Raw genomic sequence first — 13,531 nt, 5'->3', positions numbered from 1 at the left:
AAAACAGAACAAGCTAAAAGAACTGTATTGGCATCAAGGAAAAAGGACAAACAAATGACATATAACCCAACAGAGATCAATGAAAACTTTAAGGAATTCTATGAGCAATTATACCAAACTGAGAACAAAGGGAAAGAAGACAAAATAGATGAGTTTCTAGCAAAAATTGAACTACCAAAATTGCAAGAAGAGGAGCAAAACAAATTGATAAAACCATTTGAAATAGAGGAGATACAAGATATATTAAAAAAGCTACCGAACAATAAAATGCCTGGGGAGGACAGACCCTCAATAGAATTCTATAAAACATTTAAAGAGTTACTAATTCCTCCTCTCCTGGAAGTAATGAACCAGATAGAAGAAACACAAAACTTGCCAGATTCATGTAAAACAGCAATAATTACAATAATACCAAAGATGGGGAAAGATCCATTAACACCAGCATCGTATAGACCAATATCTCTACTTAATTCAGATTATAAGATAATAGCAAAACTATTAGCTAACAGATTGGCCAACTGTGTACCAAAAATAATAAAACTAGATCAAACTGGATTTATTAAGAAAAGATGAACAACGGACAATGTTTGTAGGTTCATTAACTTAATTCATGCAGTACAAGGAAATAAGATGCCAACAGTGGCAGAGAAAGCCTTTGACAGGGTAGAATGGAATTATTTATTCAAAGTATTACAGAAGTTCAACCTACCAGAGAAATATATTAATCAGATTAAAGCATTATATAAGGGTCTAATGGTGAAGGTGACAGTAAATGGATATATATCAAACCAATTTAAATTAAGCAGGTCAACTAGGCCGGGATGTCCACTATCTCCCTCACTGTCTGCTTTAGCAATAGAACCACTGGCAGAATTGATAAGAACAGAAAATAAAATAAAAGGGATAAAAATAAAAGAGAGGGAATATAAAATCAGTCTATTTGCAGATGACATCATAGTATGCTTAACAGAACCAGAATTATCAATAAAAGGATTACATAAGAATTAAAGGAATATGGAGAAATATCGGGGTACAAGATCAACGCAAATAAAAGTGAAACGATGCCAATGAATAATGCGGATTTCACAAAGTTTAAAAAAGAATCACCATTTAAATGACACAAGCAATGCGATATCTAGGTATTAGACTAGATAATAATCTAGGCCATCTATACAAATTAAATTATCAGCCATTAATGAAGAAACTACAAGATTACTTAGAACATTGGAAAAATTTACCACTAACACTGATAAGAAGGGTAAATTGCATTAAAATGAATCATTAAAAAGACTCCTCAATGACAAACTCAATCAAAGACTCATTAAACAACTCTTACTTGTGTATTTATTGATTTTCTTTTTGTCCTCTCTGTATTGCACAGTCAGTTTGCTTACAGTTCTTTGTTTACATGTTTACGCTGTGTAATTTATTTTTTGTACTGCCAATTAGTGGTAGTTCTTCTGTGCCCACAGGGAAAGAAAAATCTCAGGTGTTATGTGATGTACTCTCATATGTTACACTGACAATAAGCCTGAAATCTGATCTGAATCTGAAATCTGATTGTAGTGGCCTACTTGTGGTTGTTTCCATGCATTTAAACATGAGTATGTGAAAGTTGCATGGAGCTGGAGATTATTGACAATAGCTGTTATTGACTTTGCAAGATTTATACAATGTAAGCAGATCAATTGTGTTCAAAGACAAAAGGAGCTACCCTTGTCTGTACTCATGTATATACAGGTATTTTCAGAACAAATCATCACATGGCATGACCTTGATACATTGATTCAACCGACACATTTTAAGTTAGAGTTTGCATTTTCGATATGGTTCTCCCTTTATTATTTGCATTAGATTATATGAAAATGGGGTTGTTGTGGATTGAGACGTTATCCAACAGCGTGAAGGAAATCGGGAACATTATTCTTTAAATAAATCACTGATCATGGTGGAAAGTGGACATTTTGTATTTGTAAATGAACTTGAGAAAGTCCAAATGGATTCAGCCATTTGCTCCGTGTATGGAACAAGTGGAAATGTTCCCAAAGTCTCCTAGTTAAACACAACCTTGTTAAAATATTAACAGGAAAAAATAAAGTTTCTTGAGATAAGCAAGGTGATATTCTTGTTAGTTGTAGGGTAGGAGACACATGACATGTCAGTGAAACTTCTCCCGCTACAAGATGAGGTCTCCTTTGAAGACCTTATGAAAAATGTTCAGAGATGATTTAAGTTCAAGATCAGGTTTATTGACACATGTATCGAAAATGTAATGATGGAAGTTGTTTTGCAGACAGACCAATTGACAAGTAAGCCTGATACAAGAACACAAAGTGCAGGGTCATAGTGAGAGATCAGTTTGGACAGAGTAAGGGTAACATAATTTCACCATTCTGGAGTAAAAGATTCCTTCAGGAATCTGAAAATGGTGGGAAAGAAACTGTCCTTAATTCTGGTGGGATGGGGTGAAGAGAGAGTGGTGAGGGTGAATGTAATTTTTAACATGTTTGCTACTTTTCCAAGGCAGCCAGGGTCACAGATGAAGGGGGTAGGTATGATGGACGAAGCAACTTTCACAATCCTTGGCAGTTCCTTGCAGTCTTGGTTAGAACAGTTCCTGTACAATGTGGTGATGAACCTGTGATGATATGCTGTGGTACATCGCTCGGCTAACAGGTGGCCTTGAGACACAGCACCCGGCCTAATGACATCTGACCACTAGGTGGCCTAGAGACATAGCATTCAGCCTAATGACATCCGACCACCAGGTGGGCCCAAAGGGCCCATGGTATAAAGCAAAGGTCCTGACCTTGTGCTCCCTCTCTCCCCAGGATCACTGCTACAAGCAGCCATCTAGATCTTTATGTGAGTGGAATAAAGCTGTGTTGCCCCAAACAGTATTGTGCCTGTGTTTCCCTTTGGTGCAGCCTGCCACAGCACGCTGACAGGAGGCTTTCAAAGGTGCCCCTGTAGAAGTTGTTAAAGGATGCTAGTGACATGTGAAATTACCTCGGACCCCTGAGGAAGTAAAGGCACTGGTGTACTTTGTTGTGTTGACATGGGTGGATCAGAACAAGTCAGTGGAAATGCTTATCCCAGGAAAAAGTTCAAAGATCAAATTTATTGTTAGAATACATACATGACATCACTTACAACTCTGAGATTCTTTTCCTGCAGGCCAGACAGAATTTCTACTGAGCTGTGGAGGACCAAGAAAAAAATGCATATACAAAAGCAAATAAATAAATGTAAACAAACTGTACAATACAGAAAATATTCAATCGTAACTAATGTTCAAAATAAGAATCTTAAAGGAGTCTCTGATTGAGTTTGTTGTTTAGGAGTCAGATAGCAACCGTTCCTAAACTTGGTAGTACCTGTTTTGTGGCAGCAATACCTCTTTCCTGATGGCAGCAATGAGAACAGAGCATATCCTGGCTGTTGTCTACTACATCTATCCCAGCAAAGTTGATGTGGACTGGGAACTGAGTTCTACCCCTTCTCTAGAAGTCTAATAGCACCATTTTGATCTTGCTGACAATAAGTTGTCTTGGTACAAGTTCTCTATCTCCTGTACTGATAAAATCTGGTGGTATCAGAAATTTCAAGAGCTCTTCATCTGGCATTAGCAACCAAGAACAAGGGGAACATGTGGTGGACTAAAAATTCTGCCAAAGGTCATTTCAGGCTGTTTTCAATCCATTATTGAAGAATCATTTATTGCACAGATTGGAAAATGTGAGAATTTTGACCAAACTGTTTAAAATGACTTATTGTTCATTGGAGTGTGTAGCTTTGCCACATGATGCTTAAAAATGTGAGGCAGTTTGTTGACCTTTGTCCTTCCTTGTCCATCCACTTCAACAGAAAATTCTGAGGTCTGAGAAATGGTTATAAACAAAGAAACCTGACCACTTCAATAATTAATAAATGAATATATAAATCAAGAGCAGACATAAGCCCCTTCATCCCTTTAGCCTAGTTGTGCATTTTATGACTGAGGTTTCTAATCCACCTGTGGAAAAAATCAGTCTTGATCAGATCAGATACTATTGATTGTCATGTAATTATCTGAAATATATTGCACAAAATTGCCTTTAGTCTGCCATAGGCAGCAAAGCATTGCCATGAGCACTGTCTGATTCCCCTTACAGTCAGAGAAAGAGAAGCAAAAGAGATTCCCTTCAGAGTCACTAAGTGTCCATGGATTCACTTCCAGTGTTTTTGCAGCCTCTGTGTTCACAGAAGATTCCAGTTCTGTTCAAGCCATCGGTCTCCTGAGCCTAGATCCACACCTCCGATGTGATGAAGACTCCTTCAGGGCCCAGGGCCCCTCAGGAGCATTTCTTTGTTAAAATATAGACAGCTACTTGCATGACCAGTGATTTTCTTACAAGGTATGAACTTGGCGTTCCTTACTTTATCGCCAGCCAATAAAACCTGATGAGATACAACTTTTCTAATTCCAATATCAATCGTCAAACATATGGTATAAGTGTTTCATCTCGACATTGGGAAACCAAAGTAATCACTTTTTAAACTTTTTATTGAATATGTAAAGGTCAGTGTTGCCATTCATATTCTCTTCCAATGTTCAATATTCAATTTATTGTCAAGTTCCTCAACATGGTTATCCAACTGCATGAAAACCAACAAGGTCAGGTCAGATACAGCAATGAGCTCTCCGAACCCTTCTCCATTGACAACGGCATGAAGCAAGGCTGCGTTCTCGCACCAACCCTCTTTACTATCTTCTTCAGCATGATGCTGAAACAAGCCAATAAAGACCTCAACAATGAAGACAGTGTTTACATCCGGTACTGCAGTCTCTTCAATCTGAGGCGCCTGTAAGCTCACACCAAGACACAAGAGCAACTTGTCCGTGAACTACTCTTTGCAGACGATGCCACTTTAGTTGCCCATTCAGAGCCAGCTCTTCAGCGCTTGACGTCCTGTTTTGCGGAAACTGCCAAAATGTTTGGCCTGGAAGTCAGCCTGAAGAAAACTGAGGTCCTCCATCAGCCAGCTCCCCACCATGACCACCAGCCCCCCCCACATCTCCATCGGGCATACTGAACTCAAAACGGTCAACCAGTTTACCTACCTCGGCTGCACCATTTCATCTGATGCAAGGATCGACAAAGAGATAGACAACAGACTCACCAAGGAAAATAGCGCCTTTGGAAGACTACACAAAAGAATCTGGAAAAAACAACCACCTGAAGAAACACACAAAGATCAGCGCGTACAGAGCCGTTGTCATACCCACTCTCCTCGGAGTCTGCAGCCCCTTGTGACTGCCATCTTGGGTGCAGATCCTGAGGTCACAGGATCTCAAATGAAACCACTGTCAGCTCCCTCCAAGCCATTCTAAGCCCATACAGAGCTGAAGGCAGTTGACTGGGTGGCTGGACCCTGCAGGAGTGCTGCATCTTCACTCCCTCGCTCCCCAGCAGTCCGAACCAGCGGCAGCGCTACTACTACAACTGCTCTGTCAGCGCCAACACCTTCACAATATAATATATTGGTCAAATGCCTTCAGCCAGTGAATTTTTACTAATCAGCATGGAAATATCTTCAATTCTATGGTTAGTAGAATCAGTGATTCAGATGCAGACAGCTGGAACTGATGATGTCTACATCCTCGCCATTGGCAGGACCACCTCAGTCAGATACTTAACAGGGTACACATTTTCTTTAGTCCTTGGATTGGGGATAGGGTTTAGAATCATCCTATATGTAGAAATATTTTCTTTTTGATGTAATTTTGAATTATGGTTGCATAATTTGGTGAGTTATCTAATTTGTCATTAATATTATGCATTCCATAAAAGTTTTTTATGTTTGAGCATGTGTATAGATATATATATCTATAGATTGAGATAAATATATATAGAGAGAGAGATATATGTGTGTGTTTATATAGATATGTATGTATGTGTGTATAATATATATGTATATGTGTATATTCACACACATGCTTATTTGTGAAAATAAAAAAAAAATATTTAAAAAGGAAATAAACAGGGTAGCCAGAATGTTGATGAGAATGCAAATGTGATTTGTGTGTCATGTGATAAAAGAATCAATAACTTATTCTGAGCAGCAAAGGTAAGAATTTTCAAAAGCAGAATGATTGCATCGTTGAATCAAGCTGTGTTCCAACAAACGTCATCTTTCCAGTCAATGAAATAACAGAAGTTCTACTTATTCTCATAGCAACATACAGCATCAGTGATGATCTTGCTGTCTGGTAATTTCAACAGAGAGCCTGCCTATTTCTCCAATCTTTTTGCTCTTTCAAATCATTTCTTCAGCCATTCTGTGGAATTTGTTGCCACAGACAGCTGTGGAGCCAGGACATTTGGTGTATTTAAGACAGAGATTGATAGGTTCTTAGCCATGGGGATCAAAGGTTAAGAGGAGAGGCTGGGCAGACGGCTGTTTTGGAAAATGGATCAGCTTGTGATTAAATGGGGCAGGACAGACTTGATGGGCTGAATAACTTACTCCTACTCTCAAGTCTTATGGACTGATAGTATTTTAATTGAACACAGTGCCCTGCCTTCCATCTGCCACTATCTGACCTCCTTCAGAGAACATAGCCATTCACATAAATGCCTTGATCGATGTAAACTGATTTATAGCCAATTTGGTTTCCAACACAGCATGGAGTTCCTCTGGGACAATTGTGGCAAAGCTCAAATAAAAACTATTGACACTGTATTTGGCATCATGGCTAAGCAATCTTATGATCTCCTTGGTGATGGGATAAACCGTTTATCTGAAGCCTGGTTAAAATGATGTCTGTTCGTGGAGTGGTGGAGGCCCATTTTACTTACCTGGTGCAAGTGATTGGTCAGAGAGTAAAGCCATAGAATGTGCCAAATAGTTTTCATTTGAAGAAACATTATCCTTAATGAATTTTATAAAGAATATTTGTGAGAAATTTATTAATATGTTATTAGGATCTTGTTTTCTACATTTCTTCTAAAATTTATTTTTTGGATGCAATCAAGTCTGAGGCATGGGTTACACATTGGACATTTTTTCCTTTGGATTCTTAATTTGCATTATGTGCACATGGAGAGGTACATAAATCATCTGTGCATTCAAGCCTTCATGTGGCATGAACCACTTGCACACAAGCAGGCCTTACTGAGAAAATGGATGCTTGCCTTTGCAAAAAGAAAACCAGCCACGTTGGTTTTGGGTCTGAGTCACTTATCTGCTCAAATTTAGGTTCAGTGAGGAATTTTTTAAAAACTGTTTGCTCCATGTCTCCAACCTTCAAAGTTAATATTAATGAGGAGTGATGGTCATTGCTTACCACCAGCCACAAATGAAAATCCCACTGCTAATTAAAAAAAAAGACAAACAGCTCTGTATTAGGCTAATTCAACCCTATGTGTCCATGCCGCCCAAATTACACCCCATTAACCTACACCTCGGTATGCTTTTGAAGCATGGGAGGAAACCAAACCCACCAGAGAAAATCCACGCAGACACAAGGAGAATGTACAAACTCCTTTCAGACAGCATGGGATTCAAACCCAGGTCCAGTCTCGATCACTGGTGTGGTAAAAGCATTGTGCTAACCCAGGGGTTCTCCACCTGGGGTACATGTACCCCTAGTGGTACATTTGCACTTTTCAGGGGGTACATTGTGTCTGAGAGAACCAATATGGTACAATACATGGTGTTGTAATCTGCAGTCAGATTGGACAATGTCATGTTTTTTTATCCTTAATTTTTAGGGGTACACGGGAACCTATAAAAATGCCCAATGGGTACAGAGGAAAAAAAATATTGGGAATCCCTGCGCTAACCGCTAAGCCAACCGTGCCAATATCCTTCCCCAGAATTCTCTTTGCCTGACTTAAACCTATACTGACTCCAAGAATGTCTCTTCCAACCATATAACGCTCCCCTTCTCTACTTAGACCCCCTGTGCTCTGTTAACACACTCCTTGTGATATGCATCCCACCTATTTTCATTTACTGGATCTTCGTTGTACCTGATGCACAATAGAAATTTGCTTTTGGTATTGGGGAAGTGGAAAGTGGTCTTGTTTGGCTCAACTAGGTCAAAACACAATAAAAGCCTTTCCAACCAAGTTTGAATAATTTATTTTGTGGGTCCAGGAGGTGCAGAATTCTTAATAAAACAGGAAAATCTGTAGAGACTGTGGCTGAAGTAAAAACACAATGCTGGAGTAACTCAGCAGGTCAAATAGTGTCCTTTATTTTTGGCTTTGCTTCGCGGATGAATATTTATGGAGGGGTAATGTCCACGTCAGCTGCAGGCTCGTTTGTGGCTGACAAGTCAGATGCGGGACAGGCAGACACGATTGCAGCAGTTGCAAGGGAAAATTGGTTGGTTGGGGTTAAGTGTTGGGTTTTTCCTCCTTTGTCTTTTGGCAGTGAGGTGGGCTCTGCAGTCTTCTTCAGGAGGTTGCTGCCCGCCGAACTGTGAGGTGCCAAGATGCACGGTTGGAGGCGATATCAGCCCATTGGCGGTGGTCAATGTGGCAGGCACCAAGAGATTTCTTTAGGCAGTCCTTGTACCTCTTCTTTGGTGCACCTCTGTCTCGGTGGCCAGTGGAGAGCTGGCCTTTATATCGTGTCCTTGAAATAGCAATGGTAAAAATACATCACCGACATTTTTGGCTTGAGCCCTTCATCAAAATATGGAAAATTTTTGGCTGGCGTCGAATGGAAAGGGGGAAGGGAAGGTTGCAAAGGCAGGAGGTGATAGGTGGAGAGGGGAGGGGGGTGACAGCAGCAATCAAGGGAAGGAGGGATGGCTAGGGGAAGGGAGGGAATGGAAAGAGGAGAGAGGGTTAACACAAACCAGAAAAGTCGATGTTAATGCCATCTGGGTGCAAAGTGCCCAAACAGAAAATCAGGTGTTCCACCAATTTGCAGTGGTCTTGGTGAGATAGTACATAAGGCCATTGATACATATGAGTATGGGAGTATGACACAGAACTGAAATTGTTGGCTATGTGGAGGTCTCTGATCCCTTTACCCTCTCCCCTCAACAACCCCAGATCCCTCAATTTTTTGTGAGCAGCATTCGTAAGAGTTGGGAAATGGCCATGGTACAGCTTGACTACCACTTCTTTCCAGTGACTCCTCAACTATTCAAGTCAGAGAGAACCAGTACCGAGTACTGGGCTGCTTTCCTACAACTAAGTTTAAAAAAATACTTAGCTTGTGAACTTACACTTTTTGAAGATTCCACATAAATTTGTGCCTCACTAAATGTTAGGCTCACAATTATAAGATACATTTGACAAGGTACCTGTAGATTTAAATCTCAACGTGAGAATTATATTGTTCCAAAGATAATAGAGTCATGAAGGTCATCAGAGGCAGGAGGCTTAAAGTAGTTTAATGCTGTCACTGAACACAAATAGAATACTGGAGACAAATCTTTTCTTTCTTCTTCTTTGGCTTGGCTTTGCGGATGAAGATTTATGGAGGGGTAATGTCCACTTCAGCTGCAGGCTCGTTTGTGGCTGACAAGTCCGATGCGGGACAGGCAGACACGGTTGCAGCGGTTGCAAGGGAAAATTGGTTGGTTGGGGTTGGGTGTTGGGTTTTTCCTCCTTTTGTCTTTTGTCAGTGAGGTGGACTCTGCGGTCTTCTTCAAAGGAGGTTGCTGCCCGCAAATAGGAACTATTTAACTTGCATACCTTTTCTGCTGAGAAGGTTTAAAATGCATATACTTGTATAGATAACAATAATCACAGAACAATCTTCAATGCGAAGGCAAATGTTTATGTACTTTATGGATTTATCATCTGCTAGATTGGAATATGTGTGATATTCCCAATAGCATCTTATGAAGGTTATGATTTATGACCTATTATTGTGCAATCAATTTTACAAGAATCTGTAAAAAGTGAGGAACATCAAATGTGTTCCATCAAACTCCTTTGAGTATGTTGTATTTGTGTAGGGATTCTATAATCCATGTACGTGACCTGGCACAATGGTGTCCTGATTTTCCTTGTGGGATTACATCAACTCCTCCTTTTCTTCATGACAATGAATAAAGAACACAGAAAATGCCACACATTATCAACACATTCTAATCTTCTATAATCTTTCCTAAATCTTTACTTTGACCTTTAAAAAGTAAGTCTTTTCAACCGAAATAACAGCCAACTCTAGAAGCACTTGTATTCAGATTTTTGAGATGTGACAAGCTCATTTTCCTTTTGGCTGTTCTAATTAATATACTAACATTTGAATCAACTAATTGACTTGATGACACCATTATTATAAAGCACGTCAGAAATATATTTGTTCAATGACAAGAGCTCCACTGTGAATACAATTTAGAATACTTTCTTTTGTAAGTTGATAATAATGCATACCATAGATTCTATGTATTCTTACTGATTTGCAAATGTACATTACCAACAAATTTGTAGTCAGTGAAGGAATTCTTTTGATAAGAATTGAGCCGTTATTTACATGGTTTTTAATATGTTTCATTTTCTTTTAATTCATATTCCTTGACTTGGTGACTCATTTTGTTTGGACACCCTCCAACCCATTGACCCTCCTCCAAAACCCTGCCTGGTCTTCACCATCCCCTCTGACCTTTCCTTCTTGGAGTCTGAATGCTCTGTCCTCAGTAGAAGCTTCACCTTTGTCTCCCTTCGCCCACACCTCAACGACGTCAGCTCACGTCACGATGCTGAACTCTTCTTCTGTCGGCTCCATCTTCATCCCCTCTACCACAACCAGCATTCTCCATCAGCCATTACAGACCACTTCTCCCACTTTAAACCTTCTTCATCCTCCCGGACACCTTGTTCTGTTCTTCTTCCTATTCTGGTCCTTTATATTTCTAACTGTCCCCAAGACATCAACCTTATTGACTTCACTACTCCCCTCACTAATTTCAATCTCATTGCTTTGGAACACCTGGCTGTCCTCTCTCTCTCTCTCTGCCATAATTTCAACCTCACAATCAAACCTGCAGACAAGGGTGGTGCTGTTGTGGTCTGGCACTCTGAGTTCTATCTGGCTGAAGCCAGACAACAACTCTCAGACACCTTCTCTTACTTACCTCTCCAACAGGACATCACCAACTATCAAACTACTATATCAAAACTATCTCTGAACTCATCACTTCCAGTTATTTCCCTAGCTCATCATCCAACCTTACAGTTTTCCAAACCCTGTTTCTACCTTCTACCAGAGATCCACAAACCCAAATGTTCCAGCAGACCCATCGTGTTTGCATGCTCCTGCCCCACTGAATTGGTATCTGCTTACCTTGACTCCGTTTTGTCCCCCCTGTCCAGCTCCTCCCCACTTAAATCCAGGACACTTCATATCACTTCAACACCTTCCATTTCCCTGAATTCAATCATCTCATGTTAACCTACACAAGGAAAGTCCCTCAACTCTTCCTCTACCTCATCAACGACTACTCTGGTGTTGCCTCATGCACCCATGATGAGCTTGTCAGCTTCATCCACTTTGCCGTCAACTTCCACCCCGGCCTCAAATTCACTTGGTCCATCTCTTGAAACCCTCTCCTTTTCCTCAATCTTTCTTTCTCCATCTTGAGAGACAAACTCTCGACAGACATCTCTTGAAACCCTCTCCTTTTCCTCAATCTTTCTTTCTCCATCTTGAGAGACAAACTCTCGACAGACATCTCTTGAAACCCTCTCCTTTTCCTCAATCTTTCTTTCTCCATCTTGAGAGACAAACTCTCGACAGACATCTCTTGAAACCCTCTCCTTTTCCTCAATCTTTCTTTCTCCATCTTGAGGGACAAACTCTCGACAGACATCTTCCACATTCCATTCCCTACTCTCCATTCCTCCATCTCGCCACATCTGCTTCCAGGACAGGGACTTCCATACCAGATCATCAGAGATGTACTCCTTAATTAAAAAAAAATATTTAAATTTAGACTTGCTGCATGGTTACAGGGCATTTTGGCCTATGAGCCTGTGCTACCCAAATGACCAACAACCCCCAGTACATTTTGAATGATGGGAGGTTATCGTAGCATCTGGAGGAAACCCACATATGCACGGGGAGAATGTACAAACTCCTTACAGACAATTTGAGATTCAAACCTTGGTCCCAATCGTGGTGCTTTAGCAGCGTTGCACTATCTGCTCCGTTAACCATGTCATCCTTCTTCAAACAACATGGTTTTCCTTCTACCACCATCAATTCAGCCCTCACCTGAATATCCCCCATTATCCACATATTTGTCCTGGCCCCCTCTTCTCCCACATGCAAGGAGAGATTATTTTTGTCCTCACCTACCTCCCCACCAGCCTTTGCATTCAATATATCCTCCTTTGCCATTTCTGCCACCTACTATGTGATCCCATCCCTTGACATATTCCCCTCTCCTCCTTCTCTGCCTTCCGCAGTGATCTCTGCCTCCACAACTCACTTGTCCATTCCTCTCTCTCCACCAATCACCCCCTTGGCACCTACCCTTGTGACTGCAGGAGATGCACCACTTGCACCACCCATCCTCCCTCATCACCATCTGGGGCCCCAAACAGTGCTTCCAAGTGAAGCAACATTTCACTTGTGAATCTGTAGGGATCATCAACTGCATCCAATGCTCCCGTTGTTTTTCTTCTCTGGATCAGAAAGACTGGGTGTGGGCTGGGAGATTGATTTGTTGAGGACCATGGCTCTGTTCACCACAACTGCATGAATATCCTAGTAGCCACGCATTTCACTTCTCCATCCCATTCCCTTGCTGACATGTCTGACCATAGTCTCATGCACTGCCAGATTGAGAGCACCCACAAATTGGAAGAACAACTCCTCTTCTGTCTGGGCACCCTTCAACCAAATGGCATTAAAATCAATTTTTCTGGCTTTTGTTAAAACACCCCCCCCCCCCTTCTTCTTTCCCATCATCTTTTCTACAGCTCTGTTTCTCTCTCTCTTCCCTTTTCCTTCTGTCTCCTTTCACAGAGCCAAACTCAATTCTCACCTTATCATATTTACACATTTTATTGGCCTGGACCCCTCCCCCAGCCACCCTTGTCATTATTCTAACGCCTATCTTTTCTTTGCTTATTCCTTGAAGAAAGGCTCAGGCCCAAAATGTTGGTAATATATCTTTACCTCCTGCAGACGCTGAAAAATTGGCTGAGTTCCTCCAGCATTTTATGTGTTTTTATTACAATCACAGCATCTGCAGGCTTTTGTGATTCACTCAACTCATTTTATTTAAACACTCATGATAATAATTATGACATCACAGAGGGAACCGAATAGAAGGAATTAATGAGCCAGAGAGTGTCAGGAGCCCAATTACATGGAGCTAGAGATTCAGTTATTATTTTAGGTTTTCTTGGCAGTCATGTCACTTTAAATGTATGTGCATGTTAATTCTGTTCCATTAGATGAGCAAGTTTAGAAACTCTCATGAGTTTGATTTCTCCTAATAAGATTATCAATACTCACCACAAAAAGACTCCCTCAAATATCATGAACCACAATCAGAAAATTCTGTTTT

General features: G+C 40.7%; 1 long non-coding RNA gene across 2 annotated transcripts in view; it reads right to left on the bottom strand.

Annotated features, from left to right (window-relative positions):
* The window catches only part of LOC138741669 (uncharacterized), a 37,815-nt gene extending 24,589 nt beyond the window's left edge, over positions 1–13,226 (bottom strand). For both annotated transcript variants that reach the window (XR_011343651.1, XR_011343652.1), the window contains exon 1: positions 13,138–13,226. This is a non-coding gene — a long non-coding RNA (uncharacterized lncRNA). The remainder of the gene's footprint in view (positions 1–13,137) is intronic.
* Positions 13,227–13,531: the final 305 nt, after the last annotated feature.

The sequence above is a fragment of the Narcine bancroftii genome, chromosome 8 (genome assembly GCF_036971445.1).
Source record: "Narcine bancroftii isolate sNarBan1 chromosome 8, sNarBan1.hap1, whole genome shotgun sequence".
Taxonomy (NCBI): domain Eukaryota; kingdom Metazoa; phylum Chordata; class Chondrichthyes; order Torpediniformes; family Narcinidae; genus Narcine; species Narcine bancroftii.
The sequence above is the reverse complement of the archived record's forward strand: the minus strand, read 5'-3'. Positions and strand labels throughout refer to the sequence as shown.